Raw genomic sequence first — 16,353 nt, forward strand, 5'->3', positions numbered from 1 at the left:
TTGCCACAGCTTTGCAGAAAGCCAAAGCAATGGTCTACTATGAGCAAACTATTTCAGAGTAAGTCTGGGAAAATCTATGTCTTAGAAGGGAGAATACTTATGCAGTAATATCTCCACTTCTTTCTGCTTTATTATTTATTTATTTCCCTTTTAAACTGTTGCTGGCCTTGAACCTACCTGAATATTTAAAATCCGTCAAGTTCAAGGTGAGTTACTAGCAAAAAAAATGTATCATCCAATATTATGAGAGTTCTCACTTTGTTGCTAGATGAATGTTTTACCCTTTCTGGTTCACTGAGTTACAGTTTTGTTAACTTTCATAAAATAAATGTGAAATTAATCTTGTATCCCAAGACAAATCAACAAAATTGGTCTGACTTCCCTGAATACTGCTGGACTTGCATGTTCATTATCAAAGTTAATGTGATACGTCTTGGGAAAGAGGGGAGAATACAAGGCTTTTACAGTTGAGAAAAACAAGTTAACCCTCTCCCCCAAAAAGTAGTTTTTAATTTCATTCATAATAAAATCTGCATCACTGGGGACACTGGCCTTGCTAATTGACATTTTTTTATTATTATAGGTAAACAGCACGTTAGAACATTGCAGCACTTTCAAATAAACCATTGCTTTACTGGCAGTAAGGATCAAGAAACATTACTGGAAACCTGTTATTGCTGGAAAAGCATTTTTGAATGTTGTGCAGAAAAAGTACAATAATCAAATGTCTTAAAAGAGTTACATTAGTCAATATCACTTTTTCCTTAGTAAACTTTTGGAAGGAGCCTGAAAATGAGTCACGTTTTCAGGGTTCCAAAATGATTTTTGGTGTATAACATTGTTATAACAAATTACATGTAAATAGTACTCCTTCTAGTTAATCAGTCCTTCATAAATACCAAAGTAGTTTTGTCGTTTAGTTCTAGAGAGTAAAAAAACACCTTTAAAAGAACAATGCACCAGCCATGTTACATCTTTCATTGCCAAAACTAGTTGTTGTTTCTCCCTTAGGAAATGCTGGACAGAATTGTTGGCAAAAAATAGGAAATAAATAGGAATAAAAAATAAATTAATTATTATTAATAATAGTATATATGGTCAGCAACCTTGTAGATTTCTGTTATTACTTGTGATCCCTCTTCCCTCAACTTTCTCAGTTCAACCTTGTATTCATTTTTCTGCTACCTATCACCCAATGAACGTAAGACAGATGGTGGGTAGTTCTACTTTCTGAAAATAAGAACCATCCCTGAGGCTGTGTTCATAAAACAGTCTTTTGGTACAGTATCTCACGTCAGTTCTGTAATTCACTCAATGCTTGGTAGAGAGCCAAAGGAGATGCCTACGGTTCACACACAAAGATGTGCAAGATAGGACTCACCCTTTAAACACACAACAAAACAAATCTATTTGAGTTTATCTCCCATATATATCTTACAAATACCTTTGCATATAGGAATCTATGCTCTTGAAAATTCTGAACAAAGCCTTTTCTTCAAAGCCTTACATCAGACAGAGAAATTGCTATGGATAAACATGGATTTTCTAAATGAGTATGTTTTCACTTGGAGCTTACTTCCGTCCACTATATGGCAAATACTTGAGACTACAGCAGGAAACACTACTTAACATTCTTTGAATTACTTGTGACACTGCCAATATTTTAGCAATCATATAACAAACTGGTTTTCCAAATCAAGTGATGTCATCTAGGTGAATGCAGAAGACAAAAAAAGTGGAAGAATGGTTCTATTTCAAACTGATCTCCTGTCTACCTGTCAGATTTGTGCTAAAAATTCTGTATTGTAAACTGAATGTGCAGAATGTGAAAGTAACACTACAATTCATTTTAAATGCTTTTAAAGAGCAACATACTCTGATTTCTACAGTAAGCATGCATGTGTTGTTCCATATTAATATTTAATTGGTTAAAACACTCCTGTATAAGTCATGAGAAATGTTTTAAAAATAACAATTTATAAATATTCTTATTCCCCTTTGTGCCTAAAACACTTTAAATATCAAATTAAGTATACATGAGTATGAATTTTGTATCTCATTTTAACTATACAACATGCACAAATTGCTAGTGAAACTTTAATTACATTCTGGGGACAATGTCTTATAGCTGAGAATAATAAGAAAGCCTAAAGTGGTATAGAAATTTCTAAGGTAAACATTCTCTAGTCTATCCCTAGTTACAGTTTAAATAGTCATGGAAGAAACTGTTCACCAAGATTACTATGTTCTATCATGGATGTGTATTGCCTTAATAATGAAGTGAACTTAAATTACTTGAAACATTGGAGTTATACATACAGAAACATAACAGTACAATACTGCAAATACTTGAGGGGGAAAAAAAAAAACTTTAATATTTTTAGAACACAAGCATGGAACTGTAAGTCTATTTTATTTACTGTACTGTATCTTGGCCTAAGTCTTATCTCCAGTTCAGGAAAAGAAGTGATGGTTTTCAGAGATAAAAGGAGTACTAGGGCTTGAGAAAAAAGGTTTGCAGTTAGGAATCCAAGAAAGGTCAGAGAGACAGGTCAGGAAAAAGCTGAGGTTCACGATCTTTGTTTTTCCTTAGAAGTAAAGAAAGTCATGGAAAGAGTTTTGCACAGAAATGCAGTATGGACATGTTCTCTATCAAAGGAAGAGTTCTTAAATAGAGTTCTCAGTTCTTAAATAACCATGAACATTACGACAACCCATATAATGTTAAGAGGAAAAAATAGTCTCAGAAAATACAACAGTTGAAGATTTGGATTTCTTAGTTTTTCAAGGTAACGCTCAGAAAAGGATCAGGAAAAGATGAGTAACTTCCAGATAAAACCAATGTCTGACTGGTTCACTTAGGCCATGCACTCACAATAGGCGAACACAATTTACACAATCTTGAGAATTTTCAGTTCCGCTACCTAAATAGCTAGACAAAGGAAAAAGGACATATAGTAAACAGAACCTTGATTCCCTTTTACTGTGGCCCCCAGAGCACTACATTTCTCAATCTTGTAACTGAAGAAACACTTAACTTGTGGAAATAAGTAAGTAAGTAAGTAAATAAATAAATAAAACCAACCTCAGATCTCAAAGACCATCTTGCACTTACTGTTACAAAGCAGTCACAATTGCTTTCTCTTACAGACAAATATAAAAAAAGATCCAAAATTTATCCTAATTTTTATTTTCCTCTTCCATTTGGCTTGCATGTATGGGAGACCATGTGTATGCATGAATTTCTGTCTTTGACTTGTTTTTTGAGTTACCTTTTTGTATGTTATTGACCGTCAATAACTATCAGACTATTGGCTGAATAGCCTTGCTTTAGGTGATGTTGCAATTAAATCACATCACTCAGTGGTACTGGAACTAATGAAGCTTGGTCTCCTAAAGATTTGTCTCTCATGGTTGATGGAGTCTGGGGCCTAAGAATGCAATTCCAACTGAAGCCTTCTGCTACAGCAAGTATTCATAAGGGTTGGCTGGCTTACTGCTTACTATTTCTTTCCCCCTTCTTCGGTGGTTAATAGCGTGCAGTTTAATGATATAGCTTTTCCTTTATCTGTAGACCTTCCAGGGGACAGTTGCAGAAGTTTTCTACTGTACCCTGCTATCTATTTTCTCAAAGTTTGTAGGAATTTGCCTGTCTGTTTAAGACACATTTGAAGTCGGCCACCGAATTCAAAAGTTATTGTGGAGGTGTAGGGGTAATTGGTCAGTGAACACACATTCACTCAACATTGATCTTACTTCTACAGGAAGTGACACTAAAATCATTTTCCATACTCTGTTTTGCTTTTCCAAAACTCATTGTCCATTTATTGTGGAGAAAAAAAATAATAAAGCTACTGAAATATGAATGGAACAAAACAGCCTATTCCTGTCACCTTACTTCAATGGCCCTCTCATACCTCATGCCTTTCTCTTCCTTCCCCTGGCTCCACACTGACTTGCTATGCTCCCACACTGTTCTGGTGCATACCACTTACTTTCATAAACTAGGACTAGAGTCCCTCATTCTTCATTACCTGACTCTTATCTCCTCAGACATCTAAGCAACACCCAGCTTACTAATTATCTGATCCCAACCTCACCCTACCCGAGCCCTGCTTCCAACCCAGAAGTGCAGACATACTTCAAAATAGTGACCCTGCATGAGGCAAGGACTTCAGACAGAGGCTCAAGTTTTTTCTGCTACAATTTCAAGAAACGTGAATTCATGTTAGTAAATTACACACTATTGCAGTGTGGAAATAGCACTTGATAAAAAGGTACTGTACACTTTGTCTGCATTTCAAATATTTCCATGTAAAATTTGTATTTCTGAGTTTGGAGAAGACCTTGCAGTATCAAACTTAAACCAAAGCAAATGGGTATGTTCCCTACAACAGGAGATGAGACACACTGATTTGTACATGATTTATCTTCACAAAGTAAGTCTTACATCTTGTGAGATAGTCCACCAGAAATAACAATGCTTTCAAAAGTTGTTTTCATTGACTTTTAGGATTTGGCACACAAACCTGCATGCTTACATGAAAAAATAATAAATTCATTGCTGGTTCACCAGTGCCTCAGGGATGAGTAACAGACCTGAAAAAATGAAAATGTCAAGGTACTGAAATAATTGTACTCCCAAAACACGAAGCCATTTTGGAAGATGTTTGTATACAGGGAACCTACACTTTATTGGACTGTAGATAAAAATAAATGGTTTTTACCCCTCTCAGCCATTCACTTGTCCTTTACAGGTACAACCTTTGGATTGTAACATTTTGTTTGGATTAACACTTTTTTTTTTCTTTTTTTTTTTGGTCCAGGCACAGGAAAAAGATTCTCCTTTTATATCCAGATTTCTAGGTAAAGAAATTAATATTGTGTAAGACCAGAGCACCAAACAATTTTATTGATTTCTACTAACTGGAGTTAAGTCTTTGCAATTTGTCCTTTTTGAATTTCTCCATAGTGCTGCTTAAAAAAAAAAACAAAACAAAAAACTATTTTAATGCGATCAGACAGAAAATTCTTGTTAGGCATCAAGTTAAATCGGGTGTGGCCAAAGTGATTACTATGTATTATTTACACTGCTACACATGCAAAAAACTTGTATCACAGACTAGATCCTTATTGTGCCAGGTACTGTGTACATAACAGTAGAATCCATATTTCATACCTTAAATAAGAAGCAACATACACATACCTCAGAGAGATTGGAGGAGATATGAAACAGTAAATAACTGGAAGGTACAGTACCCAATTCCCCTAACCATTGTAAAGCTAGAGACTTTAAAAATATGCTGTAAAAAATGCCTAAGGTAGGATTCTACTCTGAGTATAATGTTAAAAAACATGTATCACCATTAGTATAAAACCCTGCCCCTTACTTGCCATATAAATAAGATATTTTCATATGTTTGAGGTGTAGCTTTACAAACATACATATGTATATAAATAAAATGTATATATGACTATACTCAATCCACTTTCAGATCATAATAATCATAGAACCAGAGAGAGAAATATGAGGAGACTCTGACAGGATGCCAACAATGCAGACATTCAGTTGTTATAGGGAGTGTTTATTGTCCTGGAACAGGAGCCAATATTGTGCATTGAAAAGCCATTGGTTATGTCTGAACGCTGTTGGGAAGAAGTACCAGAAACTAAAACTTTCCAGCTGTTCCAGCTAAGTTCCCTAATTGCTGGGCCATCCAGCAATACCCTTGCACTACTTCAGTGTGCTTTTGTGAAGCTGCACAGAGACTGTTCAGGATGGATAATCCTGACCCAAATCAGATTGGTCAGTCAGTCTTGTCAGAAGAGGTTGGCCTGAGCTTTTTGAGGCTGAGGAGGGCACAAAACACAAGTTCTCTAGCTCCCAACTTACCTACTCATGATAATACTGTAAGCCTGGTGATCACTGCTACCATATTTCCGTCTGCTTTTATCCTTACAGCAACTTCTGTCCTTTGTGTGGGTTTCAGATCTTTTGTGCACTGGATATACTCTAACCATGCCTCTCTGATCCAGCCCACCATGGATTTCAGATGATATACTACCTACTGTTTGGACTGCAAACAAAACAGGCAGAAGTCAGTCAGCAATTTTTTGCTGCAGTGAAGACATCAATGCCTACTGCCCATGCTTAGAGTCACCAAATACGCACACTGAAAGACCACAGTGACTACATCTATGGTGTTCTGCAGCTTGTGCTCTTGAAGGGAGAATTTAATTTCTACCTAAGCCATACCTCACGTGCCCAGATGCATTTTTACATATGGTCTGAAGAAACTTATACATACGTTTTCTTACTCTGCATTAGTTTTGTATAATAAATCTTCATTTAAACTGTGTTACAGTTGCCAGGCAAATCTTCCCTCTACTCTCATTAGATACTGCTTCTTGGATTTTTCACAGTTGGAAGATTAGCACTGCATAAGCAACCAACATAACCACTTGCATTTAAAATGTATTACAACTCTTTGCTCATTTCAAACAACAGAAACCACACACACACAGAGAATAGTTCTGCATGCCTTTTTTCAAGTGAAAGCAGCTTGTATTTGAGTCTCTTAAAGAAAGAAAGATTTGGTTTCAGCATCATCTTCTACTACTGTATTACTGTTATGGAAGTTGAATTATTACACAACATTTTTACTTTTTTAAATAAAATTTTCTAAACTGTTCTGTAGCATGAGGGCATTATAGTTTAATGGGGCTTTTATAAGATGTCTGAGAAATTCAAAAAGAACAGAAATTAAAATAGATGGTACTCTGTACTAATTTTATATGCTGCTGGAGACACATTTATATCTTTTAACGGTTCATTTCCTATTGAGTTCCAGAAGAGTTCTCCAGACGTGTTGTTTGAGCAAAACCGCTGCCATTCACACAGACTTTCCAACTAAAGGTTAGTTGTGCTCACTGCCAGTCCTCTGTAAGCAGTAATGTTCGCTGAAGAGGACAGATACAACTCTGACCAGTGGACACTCTAGTCTTTAACCTAGATTTTGAAAAGCCTATCCCCAAATCCATGCCAATAGCATTTCAAATAAATCTTCATGCAGGCTCCTCCGTGAAGTTCAAACTTTGGGTGATTTATGTTTTGATAAGGCTTCTGAGACCTTACTTGATGTTAACAATGTAACCCCCTAAAGAGCAAAGCTTTGAAGCACTGAGGCAACTGAACCTGCATTCATTCCTCCCAGTCTTCAGCTCTGAATGACAAAAACTATAATCTTTACTAGCCATAGCACAGTAGAAAAAAATAAGGTGGATATCCGCAAGATGAAGTAAGCTGTACATTTTCTGATTCTTAACAAGTATAACTTAAGTATAACCTATGTTTTTGGCTAGTTGTATGTATACCTTCTAAACACTATGCATATACTTTTATTTATTACCTATTGCCCTAAAACTGGTTGTAAAAGTGGAAGAATCTTGAGGTTCTGTAAGACATTTAAACCCAAATTGTGCCATTAATCAACTTGTGACATTTTGCTTTCATAAGTTTATCAAATATCTTTTTAAGAGGGAATAATACATGGAATGTCACTGTTCCCCAGGGTGAGACAAATGTACGACAAAGCTTGTTTTGAAACAGAGGAGGCAAGCCAGAGAAACCCACAACTTGTATACAGAGTATTGTCTCAAATCGCTACACACTTTCATACTTCATAAGGCAAGGGTAATTGTAGTAATTTTATACTTATAGACTATTCTGAAGAAATAATGCTCATATTTTTCATGAAATACCAGTATCAGATTGCTGGCATTAGTAACGAGCAAAGCCTTGGAAGAGGAGAACCTCAGAAATGGAGAATTAAAAGCTTATGTACAGAGCAGAGATAGAAACGTTGCTATTTACACCTTCACCGGTCCTTTACTGCTGAGAATGCAAAGGTGCATCCAATGGAAAGTTCCTCAACATAATTTTTTCCCCATTAAGAATTGTTCCTACCCAAAGCTACTGGCATTTTTACTCTAGATTTCAATTAGATTGCTTTACCTCAGATAAAACAAAAAATAAATTAGCAGGAAAGAGAGATGGACCGTACTGGCAGACTCTGAAGGACAGTAAGAGTAGTTCCTTGGAGTAAGACGGTAGTTCATTTAGGGCAATCTCATAACAAAAGCAGGACTGCATTCTTTAAATGTGTTAGTTGATGTACAGAAAACATTATTTCTTGAATTCTGTAAATCAGATGGCTTAATTAGGTTGTTAACTGAAAACAACTAGCCTTACAGCCTGTTATAGATTTTGCGAGCCCGCAGTTCACATCTCCTGTCACAGCTGTAGTGTGCAAATACTCCAACAACCATGGTTTTCAGACACTTGTACCAGTGTTACCAGTGAAAAGAAGACCTAGTATTATCTTCTAGAGAAGGCCAGTCAAAGGTAATTCTTAAAGTTGAATTGTATGCCTTTTTTTTCCCTTTTTTTTTCCCAAATGTTGTGGTTTTCCTACAGATTTTCCATAAAGAACAAACAGCTTGGAAAGTAGTACTTCTGTGAGCATCCTGAAGGGCTTTGCGTGCCCAAGTCAGGCTGATGGCGTTTTTTTAAAACCAACAAAATGCCAGACTTGGCTGGAATCATGGAATCATTAAGGTTGGAAAACCTTAGATCATCTGGTCCAACCATCACCCTACTGCCAATGTCACCCACTAAACCATGTCCCTAGGCACCACGTCCAACCTTTCCTTGAACACCCCCAGGGACAGAGACTCCACCACCTCCCTGGGTAACCCGTTCCAATGCCTGACTGCTCTTTCTGAGAAGAAATGTCTCCTCATTTCCAAACTAAGCTCCCCTTGCACAACTTGAGGCCGTTCCCTCTAGTCCTATCACTAGTTATCTGCGAGAAGAGGCTGACCCCCAGCTCCCCACACCTTCCTTTTAGGTAGCTGGAGAGAGCACTAAGGTCTCTCCTGAGCCTCTTCTTCCCCAGACCAAACAACCCCAGTTCCCTCAGCCGCTCCTCACAGGTCTTGTGTCCCTTCAGGCAGTCCCTTTAGGGTTCCACGCTGCGAGCTTTTGCTCCTCGCAGTTCACCCTTTAGCCCTCGGCGTGAGGCAGAAGCCTCTCGCGGTGCCCCGTCGGGACAGCCTGTGCCTTCCTCAGCCGTGCCGGGGCCCCCGTGCTCCAGGTGCAGCTGAGGGGGGAGCCCCCCGTCCCCATCAGGGAGCAGGGGCCGGGCTCCATCAACCGGCATCCCCCCGGCCGCGGCGGAGCCCCTTCCCGGGGCGCTCCACCTCAGGGGGCAGCACCGCCCGCCCCAACCCACGGCTCCTCCTCCCCGCCCCGCTCGGGTCGGCTCGGCTCTGCTCGTCTCCCCGCCGCGCCGCCCGACTTGGTTCAGCCCGGGGCAGGCGCTCGGCAGAAGCCCTGTCCCCCTCCGGAGAGCCTCGGCTCGGAGCCTCCCTTCTCCTTTCCTCCCTCCGTCCCTCCCAGTGCCGCTGCGCACTGCCGGGCCCCGAGCGGGCCCTGACGCCCGGGCGGCGGCGGCTCCGCCACGGTTCCCGCAGCCCGTGCCCGGGGTGCGCACACGAGGCTGGCTCGGCCGTTGGGGGCGCGCCGCGGCGGCGGGAGGGGGGTTGCTGTGGGCGAGCCGCCGCTGCCGCGGTGAGATGGCATCATCCTGCGCGGCGGCTGAGGGGTGAGGAGGAGGAGGAGGAGGAAGGCGAAGGAGGAGGAGGTGAGGGGAGGAGAAGGAGGCGGCAGCTGCGAGGCTGCGAGCCACGGTAAGGAAACAAAACAGGCTGCGCCGCTTTGCGGGCTGGCCCGGCGGCCTGCCGAGCGAAACGGCCGCGGTTTGGGTTGTTTTATTTTATTTTATTTACCCCCCCCCCCCTTCCCATCCGCGGGGGTGGGCGCCGGGCGGCTGCGGGCCGCCCCTGTCACCGCGCGATGGGCGTGGGGGCTAAAATGGCGAAGGGAGCCGGGGCCAGGTCGCCGCCGCCTCGGCCTCCGCAGGCCGCCGCGTTTGCCGGCTGGCTTCGGAGGGGGCTCCGAGGGCCCCTCGGCCCCCACCTGGCCGTGGGGGGGGAACGGGGAGCGCCGCCGGTACCGGGGAGGAACCCGGCTTATCGCGGCCCAGGACTGGGACCCGACCTGTGGGGAGCCGCCCGGCGGCTTATCTGCGGGCTGGGGGCCGAGGGGCAGGGGGTACGTGCGGCCCCGCCGGCCTTGGGGGCGGCCGGGGAAGGGAAAAGGTGAGGAGAGGTTTGTCCTGCACCATGGGCTGCTGTCACCCTCGTCGGTGTGCTCCCCAAAAGGGGGGTACGGCGGGGAGGAGGGACCTCGCTGCCTTTGCTCGAGGTGTCTGCAGGGCTGTCTGGGTCCTCCTGATGCCTGTTTTACCGAGCACACCGTCTGGGTGCAGCACCTTGAAAGGTCTGTTTGTATCGCCAGTCCCTGTTTATGTGGTGGCAAAATGTTACAACTTGGTGTCAGTGTTTATTTACTTGGATTTTTTTTTTCTGTAAAGCCTTATGTTCGAAGCATCGGTTCTCCTCCAAGTTAAACTAGGATGATCTAGCTCTGCTTCCAGGTCTATAAATGTTTAAACTGTGCATCGGAGAGACAAGGACTGCATGCTGCCTAGTTTTAATGGGAGCTCTTCGGTGTTTGGGTGAAATTTCAGTATTTGGATGAAACAAGGAGATTTTCATATTTCAACCATATTTTCACACGGAACCTGTGTTATATAGAAAACTTTGCATAAAAAGCCCAGGTTGTGTGAGTTTACCATCTAGCAAGTGACAGTAATAAAACTGTCACTTGATGGAGGTGGCCGAGTTATTTATAAACATAGGCATGAAAGACAATATTGCCTTCATAGTAATAAGTGTCTCCCCTTAAAACTCATTCTGCTTTAATCCCTTTATCGTTAGAGGAACGAAATGATTAGTGGTTGGCTGTAATAATTCTTCATTAACCTGGGCTTTTTTCTGTGTGTGTGTGTGCTGCCTTACTTGAGTAAGCTGATGGATTTAAACTGAATTATTATTTCTCATGGATATTAATCCTAGTAAAGATTAAAAAATAATAGGAAATATCCGAGTATTTTTCCTCCTTTTGAGAAACATTGTACAGTTGTAAAAGCACAGTTTGTCTGGAAACTTGATAAAGGTGCTTTCGACTGGGACAACTAGAAATACTTTCAGCTGATGGTGCTTGGGTTTAGAATCCTTTTCTCACTTCCTTGGTGTGTATTTTCATCTTTAAGGTGAAGATGTGATTCTGTAAATGCTTCTAGCTTGAGTAACTTATCATTATCAGTAGTCTTTTTCCAATGATACTGTAAAATAAATGTGTAACTATACCTGAAAACATGAAAGCAATGTTATGTACCCAAGACAGATTTAATCTGTCAGTATGGAACAGCTCTTTACCGAAAGGGTATAAATTATTTTTGTTGGAAAAATAACTTGTTTGTTGCTAAACATCAGTGGACAAAACACGTGTTCTTGTTGAAGGGTTGACAATAAAGTTAAAATAATCACCTGTCTACAAGTGCTTCTTAAATCAGGGGAATACTTGCAGGGTTCAGAGCCGATCCATTTCTTTTTCTGGCTCCATGGAAGGAAGAGGAACATCTGCTAGTTCTGTTGCTTTTTCTTTCCATATCAAGTTGGGAACTTTGATAAGTTGGAAATTCCACTCGCTTTCCTGGTTTCTCCCTGAGAAGAATGTGTGTGGAAGCTCTGTTTCCCTCCAACTCTCCTTTGTGTCCAAACCCAGCATCTGTCAGAGGAAGTTGGTGTGCCTTCAGTTTTGCCCTATGTCATTAAAAAAGTAGATTTGAAATCCGAGGCACCATAACAAAAAATTCATGGCCTAGCCATTTCCAATTAATAAATATGGCTTACCATTTGTGCACTTAGGCCAAACACTGTTAGCTTAAAACTAAGCAACAAAAAACCGAAGCCCATCCTAGAATTTAATCAGCTAAAATGAAAATAATTAAGTGGTTTGGAGGGGGAATGGATGGAGGGACAGACAAGTGCAGACATTTGTGTTGGGGGGGGGCTTCCTCCAAGCTGTGCTTAAGTGATTGTTGGAAGCTACTTTTAATTTAAGGTTTTTTCTTTTTTCTTTATGGAGAATGAAGAGAAGGAGTAAAGCTACTCGCAAGTATGTCATATATTTTAAGCTATGTTACCTGCTTCTGCACAGTGTAGTGTTCACCTCAATTAAAAAGTGCCTTTTGAGCTCTTAATCAATTGCGTAAGACTCTAAGTCAGTAGATAAGCTGCTCCAGTATGCCTTCCAGAATGAAAATGTGTAAACTGGGGGCAGGGGTGGTGGTGGTGCTCTCCACTTTCTCTGTTAGTGTCAGTTAGCCAAATCCTGTCTTTTTTTGCTGTCTTTATGAAATTTGTAAGCTTAGAACTGTGGAGCTTTCTTTGGATTCCGAGTTAAGCCATGGCCAGGGACATGTTCTCTGTTCCTTTGGCCTACGTGCAAGTGCAGAGAGCAGGATTTGCTTACAGCCAGGCCTTTCTTTAACGTTTTGTTTTCTTTGTATCAGTAGGCCACTTGCTTTCCTTATAGGTGTTCAGACCTAGGATGTTCTCCTGTAGTGAACTAAAATAGTCACAGGCAGGGACCATTACATGTTTCAGGGATCTCACCTCTACTTTCTTGAAGGAAAATGATTTAGCTGGGGGGAGAAATTCATTTTCCCCATTGGCAGCAGGAGTTGGTGTGGTCTGGAAGAGGCAACCCGAGGGCTTGTAGTAAAAAACAGATTGTATGGGTGGTGCACCCTCTTTTTTCCTGTAGAGCAGTGGCATGACATGTTTATTATTGCTTGAAATTTCCAGTAGTACCTTTTTAAGGGAGATATATATATATATATTAATTATTTTCTCCAAGTGGGAAGTCCTAATTACTGCCTTTTGGGCTATGTTTTTACTGTGTTTGAGGACCTAATAGTTTAACCAGAAGCATGCTTGAGTTTCGCTCCGTATTGCTTAACCTGATGCTGCTTTACAGAAGAACACGAGGGACTCAGAGAAGCTATGAGCTGTCAGAATAGTTATAGTATGTCAGAATTGTTTACCTGGGAGTGTGCTATGGTTTTTCCTACTTAACATTTCAGGGAAACCTTTATCCTTGTATTACGTGTAGTTCTTGGTAGCTACTAGACATGTGGAATGTGGTATGGAGAAACTAATGACTGCAGGTTTGCATGACTGTATACTGCAGTGGTTCTCTAGATACAGAGCAAACAAGTTATTTTTCAATCCCTCATCTCTCAGTCAATTTTGAGGATTTGCCATGTAAGGTAAGGTTTGATAATTCAATATTGTCGTGAAAGCACTTTCAAAGTCTTATTTAACGAGAATATGAATTCAGATTTAATTTACAAGTTTTTTGACTTTGAAGAATAAACTGAATTTTGCTTGGAGGGTAGTGTTACTTTATGAGGGCTTTTGACTAAAATAAGTCTTTAATAAAAATTGGAATGAAGCATGTGTTTAACAAAGCAGATTATCAGCTTGAGCTTTTGATTTTTTTTTGTATTTATCATCGTTTTTCTTATTGCTGGAATATGTTAGAAATGTTAATGTTCTACTTCAAGTCACTAGGGTCTGAGGGTACTTAATTGTAGCCAGTTCAAAACCTGAAGACCTCTTAACATCCATCACATGAGATGTTAACTTGGAGTTATTTAATTACTTCTGTAGTAAAATTCAACCTCTGATGTCTGAAGCAAGGAATTTTTCACTGGCTGAAATCACTTTGGAATAATTCCCCCAAACATAAAGAACTGTTCTTGAAAACACAGTAGCACTTTCTCTCCATTTGTCTTGGATATAAATGGCACAGAGTACAAATAAGTGTTTGTAACTGACCTTCTCAAGTGGTTCTAAAGCACAGAATCATTCCGTCTGTGTTTTTTCTACTAGAAATTCAGAGTTAGCTTGCTGATTGTGGTGATAGAAGACAACAATAAGTAAATAAACAGGGGAAAGTAATTTTTTGTTTTAGAAATTCAGGGATCTTCACATTGTAACCTGAAGTGGGCAGGAGAGAGCTCTTGTCTGTGCTTCTGTGAATGCACAGAGGAAAGTGCATGAAGTATATTCTGCACACATTTCTAGTTACTGGCGTTTCTACATGAGATTTTTATTATCAGTATTTAAATGGAGCAGCAGATTAGCAGAAGAATCCTTTTTAAAACAAAACAAAAGACACCACCACAAATAAAACCTTTCCTCTGTTTCTTATGTTCTTGGATCTTGAGAGAATTTTGGATCGTATATACATTTAAATGTAGCCAGTGATATTTCAGTATAAATCAAATCAAAGGAGCTATGGTTTTAGAATAGGGAAAAGTAAACAGGAAAGATTATGTTCATAGTCTGTGAAATTGCACAATATGCTCAGGCATTAGAACTGAAAACAGAACACACGTACAGTTTTGAAACACAGTGCTCTGCTCGTTCTTGAGAAATTCAGTAAGATGTAATATAGTTTTTGTACGCGTAAACTAAAACTGCTGAACAGATCAAGATACATACGTTTTAAAATCTGACCTTGTTTTTACTAAGTGGTAAATTGAATTAACTCTTGCATTTTCTAGTATGCACGCTGACATTAGAGTATCTGAGCATAAACATAACAGTCAAAAAACAAAATTAAACATACGAGGAAAGCTGAAATGAAGATGAAGAGCAGCAGGGTTGCCACACTTCCCTTTTCTTTTCCCCTCAGGATAGAAGTGTGGAAGCATTTTTTTTTTTTCGTGAATTTCAGTTCCTTTTATGCCTTCTTTCTTGCCACTTTTTTTTCTTTTTTTTCCCTCTTCCCCAGTTCCAGCTACCTTCTTACACTGTTATCTTTTCAAAAAAAATGAGTGCTGTCCTACTTTAGTATCTGGAAAGACTTTTTTTTTTTTTTAAAAGTGTGTTTTAACTTTTGGATGTTTTGAGTGGGGAAAAAAATCAATTAACATTGAAAATCTGGTGGAAGACTCATGTAATCTGTGTGTCATTTACAAATAAAAATAATAATAAAAAATTCCCTATCTGCCTGTCTTGTAAGAAGTTTTTGACAAGGCTGTCTTGTCATGGAATGGTGAATAAAACTGCTTTGTTAAGGGAATGGCTGTGGGGTAGAAGACTAGTTGGAATCTCAGCTTGTAATATGGCAAAAAGACTGCTACTAATGGAGTAATTTGTACTTTTTTCTCAAAAGTGACTTAAATCAAAAAATCTGTCAAAATCTGTAGGTTGTGAAATTATTTTCTGAGTAATGGAAGTGGGAACTTCAGAGGGACAAAACAGGCTAGCTTAATACGATGGATACATTTTTTTTGCTAACATAGGAGGCCTAATGCACACTGGAAGAAGTAGCTAGAACTGTTCATCAAAATGGGGTGTAAATTGAGTATTGAGTAATAAAAGCCTGACTAATTATAGATTACTCTATGAAAACATCTGATTGGGAATGGACTAAAATGTAAATGTTGGAATGTATTAGGAAAATAATATAGATTAGCTTGTATACTGGTTTTTATATTTATTTTGTAAATTGTTTCAGAAACTGTTAAATGTTACTGTTGTATGGCAAGTGGTCCCTGTATCATGCAGGGACCTCCTAGCTTTAGTTCTTTAACAGACTGTTGTTTCTTGGTTGTTTGTGTTCCTTTTTTTATGGGGAAAATAACCAATTCAAGTAGAAAACTATTAGCATAATAATGTGTCTGTGCAAACCAACTGGAAAGTACAGCTTATTTTTTAGCTTATAAAGAAGAGAAGGAATAGGGCGCCTTCAGCAGAGGCCGGCAGACCTTTGAATGAGGTTGAGTCTGAGTAAATTCCAGTTTGCGCTTTTAACCTTCTGCCATGTACCTAAACAAGGAGATGCTGGAGCATGCTTAGAAAACCCGAGTAGGGTGGTCTGTCGGGATGTAATTGTTACAAGGTTCAGTTGGGATTGGCTGATGTATGATTCAAACAAAGGCACAGATTGTCGTATGGACAAGGAGAACATCTGTTGATAAATAATAGGTGCTTTAATAAAAAGATTATAGACTTTACAGTTCAGGACGTAAACTAATCATGTTTCTAAATATGTCCTATGAGTGTTTTATTCTAGACTGCCCACTACAGGCTTTGTTTGTTTATTTGTTGGTTGGTTGGTTTGCGTTTTGTTTTCTCAACTACTTGGGACAGTCTGCTTTCAGGGTAGGTTGATGTACTTGTCTATGTTCGGTAAATCTGTTATGTTGCTTGCTTCAGTTTCAAAGTTCAAAAGGCCATAAGAAAGTAAGATCAGAGGAAGTAAATCTTAATTTGCAAAGAGATACTCCTTGGGCTTGTTTTCCTACA

The 16,353-nt window shown here is 39.9% G+C and overlaps 1 protein-coding gene across 3 annotated transcripts in view; it reads left to right on the plus strand.

Annotated features, from left to right (window-relative positions):
• Window positions 1-9,340: 9,340 nt before the first annotated feature.
• The window catches only part of WWP1 (WW domain containing E3 ubiquitin protein ligase 1), a 60,542-nt gene continuing 53,529 nt past the window's right edge, over window positions 9,341-16,353 (plus strand). For 2 of the 3 annotated variants that reach the window (XM_040546276.1, XM_040546277.1), the window contains exon 1: window positions 9,341-9,750. The gene's annotated coding sequence lies outside the window, so the exon portion shown is untranslated. The remainder of the gene's footprint in view (window positions 9,751-16,353) is intronic. The other variant, XM_040546275.1, reaches the window with a different exon arrangement.

The sequence above is a fragment of the Cygnus olor genome, chromosome 2 (assembly GCF_009769625.2).
Source record: "Cygnus olor isolate bCygOlo1 chromosome 2, bCygOlo1.pri.v2, whole genome shotgun sequence".
In the NCBI taxonomy this organism is placed as follows: domain Eukaryota; kingdom Metazoa; phylum Chordata; class Aves; order Anseriformes; family Anatidae; genus Cygnus; species Cygnus olor.